This window comes from Prosopis cineraria, unplaced genomic scaffold, assembly GCF_029017545.1.
Source record: "Prosopis cineraria cultivar Desert tree isolate PC_DT_omini unplaced genomic scaffold, ASM2901754v1 PC1, whole genome shotgun sequence".
Classification (NCBI taxonomy): Eukaryota; Viridiplantae; Streptophyta; class Magnoliopsida; order Fabales; family Fabaceae; genus Prosopis; species Prosopis cineraria.
In genome coordinates, this window is record NW_026555332.1 from 48607535 (window position 1) to 48613595 (window position 6061).

Here is a 6061-nt window from a genome sequence, read left to right on the forward strand (position 1 = left end):
AACAAAGGTAATTAAATTATTAATATTATCAGTCAAGGATAGATATATTTAATGTATCTTTGTTAAATGTATTATTTTTAAAATTACTTTCTATCTCATCTATAATCTTTTATCCCATTAATAAAAAATAATAAAAAGATAGAACTAAATTAAATTACTTAACAACCCCTTTTTTTTTTTCCAAAATGATTTGAAAATGGGAAACTGACAAAAAAAATCCTCTAAAATATCAAAACAACAATAAAATCTTGCAAAATGTCATATTTTTCAAGTCCTTGGGAAATTTTTTGACACTAATAATTTTTCTATAAAATAATTAAAATACCACCAATTTAAAATAAGAAAAGCAATAACTTTGACTTCAACAGAGTAAATATTAGTAGCTATTTTAGTCTAAATAATGATTGATTTTTTTTTTCTTGCAATGATTGGAACGAAACAAATAATTACAATTTTTTTATGCAAATTTTTGATTCATTAAAGTCCAAGCATTGTAAATAGTTATGACTATTTTAATTTAAATAATAACTATTTTTTTTCTAAAAATGGCTAAAACGGAACAATCAATTACAATTTTTTCTATATAAATTTTTTGTTCAACGAAGCTCAAATGAGGTAAATGTCAATGATTGTTTTGGCTTAAGCAATGATTATTTTTCTTTTGGCAGTTTGTTTCACTGAAGTAAAAGTATTATAAATATCTATTACTATTTTGATTTAAGTGGCGACTACCTTTATTCTAGCAATGACTAAAATGCAACAAATAAATTACAACTTCCTAATGTAAATTTTTGCTTTACTGAAGAAATTCGTATAGGAAAAATTATAATTGCTTGTTTTATTCTAATCATTATTATAAAAAAAATAATCAATATTTAAATTAAAATAGTCATTAATGTTTACTTTTTTTGGACTAGAGCTGTTGTACTCTTTTATTTTAAACTGGACGTATTTTAATCAATTCATAAAAAATTATTAATGTTATACAGATCTTTAAGAATTTTAAAAAAATTATGACATTACGCTTGACTTTATTGTCGTTTACATATTTTAGGAAGATTTTTCTATTATTTTTTTTATAAAAATATGTTAATTTCATTTAAAAAATGATTTATATATAAGAACGGGGGAGGAAGCTTTATCCTTGTTGTTAACTTTAATCAATGAAATTACCGATCTTAATCTAACATTGAAATTTTGCCAATTAATTTGAAGTCACTCTCAGCCATTCATCAGTCTTTATTTTTCATTTAACTCCTGTCCCAGCCGTGAAATGTCCCTAATTAATTATCGGAAATTTAGGAAATTAAACTTAACCCAAAAACCAAAAGCCAATGGATCTTAGGGTTTGACAGGCTTAGGCTCTTTGATGAAAGTTTTATTTTTTTTTAAATGTATCCTAATTTTGGACTTAATTATAATCGATTCAACCTCTAATTAAAAAATCATACCTTAGTTATATTTTATCTTTTTTAACAGTTTTAATGTTTTTGGATGTATAATCTACCAGTGGTCGAAACGTAATGTGATTGATAGACTGGCATTATGCTTGTTGCGCAGGATATTTTGGTAACTTTGACTCGATACTTTCACTTCCCATCGAACCGATTACAAGCAAGAACCAACCGAGTGAGGGCAAACCTGGCATGAAATTTTCGATTACCTTTAATATGTTCTTTTTTTTTTTCCGCCTGGCCTCATAATTCCTCCTGCTACTCTAAATATTTTATACTTTTTAATAATTTTATTATTAAAAACTAGTTACAAATAATTTGTATCATTAATAATTAAAGTTTGTCGTTCCTTTTTAAATTTACCATCCAATTATAATCAAAACATATATTAATTTTTTTATCTTATTTTTTATTCTAACGCAATATCTATCACAATATGATTAATAAGAGTTTTTGTAAAAAAATTAATTTAATGATATTGATTTTTTTTTTACAAAGTATCATATATTTTAGATAAACACTGACTAGTAGAAAAATAGCATATGTATTTTGGATTAAAGGGGTATATACATCCCTCTCTTCCATCTTATATATGATTTATTCTCGAGAAAAAAAATTGATGCTTTTTTTATAGGTTATTTTCCATAATAATAAATTATTTCCTTACAATTTTACTCATTTTACGATTTAATCTCCAATCACATTACACTTGGAGCATATTTTATGGCTTGGAATATTTATTCACCGGCATGAGCGCTGTGGACCCCACAGTGACAACATAATCCCTCCAGATTTGATTCTTTTATTGTATGCCTAGTTATTTAATGTGGATAGTAGCTGAGTTTTTTTCTTAAAAAAAAAAAATTGTTTCCACGAAAGGTGGCTCGTTAGTCATTAATGTCGTAGTCTTGACTCTTGAGTTGCTTCTTATATGTTCCAATTTTTCAAAACACATACAAAAAAAAAAAATACTAGCATTGAAATCTAGGTTATAGGTAAAAATTTGCTTTTTTTTTTTTGTTTCAATCCTATCCTCGATTAAACGTCACATGATAAAGTCTACGTCCTTAAATATTTGAGAGTGAGATATTTTCTGTAAGCAATGTTTTTTTTTAAATATGGTTTAACTACAGAGTATATAAACGTGTATTAAGATTTATATTCAGGGACAAGAAAAAATAAAAATTGAGACTTAAAATATGGAAGAAGTTATAAGAATTACATTCGACGACAGGCCGACAATGGGAACAATCCATGAAACTTAAAAGAATCGCCTTCACGGAGCAAATAGCGTATTTAAAAACTGCTAACGGTGCCAAAGTGGTTTAGCGTGAGCTTGCAATTGAGCTACGTCGTTGCCGTCTAAAATTCGCGTCCCTCAGCCTGCTTTCTCTAGATAATAAGGTCCACCATTTGGTGATGATAATTGAGGAGCTGAAGAAGGCAGTATTGCCGATTCAAACGCGAGACTTGACAAGTGAGAGCAACGTGCCCTTACCAGCAAACCCCAAATCCAAAGGCAATAAGGTCTTGCATTTAGATCCTAACAATGATAGAAATAAAATGAATTTTAAAATATAAAAATAAAAATAAATTAAATTATTTTTCTTTTTTATAAAAAATATGATAAAAATTTAATATTATATACTACAAATGTAAAAATCATTACACTCTCCAAAAATATCATGAATTATGATTTTTAATTTTACAAAAATTAAATTACGATTTTTCCTTATGAATATAGTTTATTTATCTCTCTCAACATTTTAATCATATTATTTTTTTTTTTTTTTAATCAATTTCATTTCAATCCCTTTTAACAATCAAACGAACCCTTATAATTAAGTGCACTATTCATGGTGTCATGTTTGTTGATTTTTATATTTTTCCATTATAAATTATGGATTTAATAATAAATAAGAAGTTGAAAGTAGGTTCATGCATAACTCATCGCATTGCATATTACACTTATATTATTAATTATCTCATACACTTGCCCGTTTAAGGTCAATGCTGAAGTCGGATGAACTATACAGTAACATACCCACAAACATTTCATGACAAAAAAAGGTTCATATTTGCTTACATCAATGTGTGCATATAATTTTGGCGCAAAAATGTGTATACATAATTAATCTATTCTGCGCTGAAATCAACAATGTGTGTTTATAATATATCTATATACACACATACACAGTGTATTCATGTTGGCCAAAAACCAAAACACTTCCTCCATTCAAAAATATAATCATTATTTTTTAAAATGTTCTTATTAATAAATGACTTGATATTTATTTTAGGATATTTGATAGGGATAAATATAAAAAAATATAGTTAATTTAAAAATAACTAATTACTTGATTGAAGGATGATATTTGATTAAAAATAACGTGTATATTTTTTAATGGAGGAAGTACGTGTATAATTATATTTGTAAGAAACTATGGTGTACACAGACAGAATATAAAACTCCTTAGAATTATAGGTTATGAACAGTATACAATTATAGCACCCACAATTCATTTGAGATTCTTATTTTGATCAACTTTAGTTAAAGTTCCTGTAATTTTTTATTAATAAACTACTTCTTAGAATCATTATAGCCAACTTGGTTCAAAATCTCTAAAGATGATGTGTCACAAAAATATTGCAATATATAACATGTTTCTAATGTGGTAATGATGTTGATAAAAATATTAAATTATAAATTAGCCCCTACTGTTTATAAGAGTTGGCTTTGATTATTAATTGATAAAAAAACTAACTAAAAATGACTGAAAATATAGAAAGGATGAAAAATTATATAAAATGACCAATATAATTTTATTAGTCATTTTATATAATTTATGATATCATTTTTCGTAATTTTTTGTTAATTGATGATCAATGTTAATATTTACTAATAATTGGGATCATATTGCCCTATTTTGAAAATATTGAATGGAAATATTACACAAAAAACAAGTTTAGTGTCTAAACACTCTTGAACCTATTGTTTAAAAGCCAATTTTGCCCCTTAAGCCTTTATAAAAACAAAAATCTAAAAAAAATTCTTGTTTCATTCGTAATTGTCCTTTAAAAATATCTTTGATGTATAAAAATGTTTAACTTTTAACTATATTTCTACCAATATTTTTTATCTGAATATTTACGTGAATATATAAAAATATTAGAAAACATTAGCCTCATTATGTATCAATTATTTGAATAAAAAATAAGGGTAAATCTTCAAATTTTAATGAAAAGATAAGTTTTTAGAACATCAGCCGAAATTTTTTATTTAAAAAATTGAAAATATGCGACTAAAATCCCAATTCGTTCCTAAAATATCTTCAACATGGGATTCAAAGAAAAAAATCCACCAAGCGAAATGGGAGACGCGCCCCTTGAAACTGTGAACCAAACTATTTACTATCTTGAAGACTTGACTAATTAATTAGGATTCATCAAATAGTCTTCAGAGATATATTCAATAGGAGACCTCACCCACCTTTTTTTTTCCCACTCAGTTTCCCCAATTTGCTGGAGTGTGTATCACTAAATCTCTATAAGTGGTGATCCGTGAGTGAATCTTTAGGTATTTTAGTTCTCAGGTTGCTAGTTTTTGGAAAGCCTAATACTTGTGACAATCTTCTAAGTCATCAGGTTTAAAGAAATCATCTTTGAATTCAAAATATCTTACTCTTAGTAATGTTATTGGTATACTTGCATGGGTCCCACCAGTCATGCCAAAATTGCTTCTGGTGTTTTGTGTGAGGTGTGCCAAATGAGTGTGTTTTCAAAAGTTGCAACGTTCTGACTTTTAAAATTAAACAGTGAGTTCCTAGGGTCTTTTACCACAATTTTTCAAATATAAGTGCTTAAAAGTAAAGAGAATGGAGGAAAAAAATCGAAAAACATGCTAGACTTGCATGTTGAAAACAACTATGATATTGGTAATGATAAATAGGAAGTTACAGCAAATAAATATAAAAAAGCTAAAAGAAGCGTTGGTATGTTGTTATTCTTGTTTTACTAGAAGTTGGCATTTTGCTAGTTGATGGAAAACTTCAGTGCTCTTTGCTAGATGTGTGATGAACTAAAGGCGCTGTGTTGAATTTGCTTAAGGAAAATATATCTGATTTGATTGGATCGAGGATTGAGGTGATTGAGATGCTTTTAGGTTAATTGAGATTTGATTCTATTGAAGTCTCATGAGAATTGTATAGAGGTGCATGTAAAATTGAAGGTGTGTGGCTTTTTCCTTTTATAAATATAAAGTGACAGTTTTCTTCATAATTCATGCTCCACTTTCTTATAGCTACTATTACAGTTTTTTCCATGTTTTTTTTTATATTTATCTTCTTGTTGAAATAGATTGTACTCAACTAGGCTTTTCAATAACTTCCTTCCTTATAAATGACCTTGATGAACTTGAGCCAAAATTACTCTTTTGAACACAAATAGTTGGATTTTGGGCAAAAATTATATTTTAGCCCAAGCAATTATAAATTTATGAGTTATAATTATAAATAAGATATTTAAAATCTAGACATAATTCTCAATTTATAATTAGGATTCCTATTTACAATTGTTTGAATTACCATTTATTTAAGATAATTTTGTCA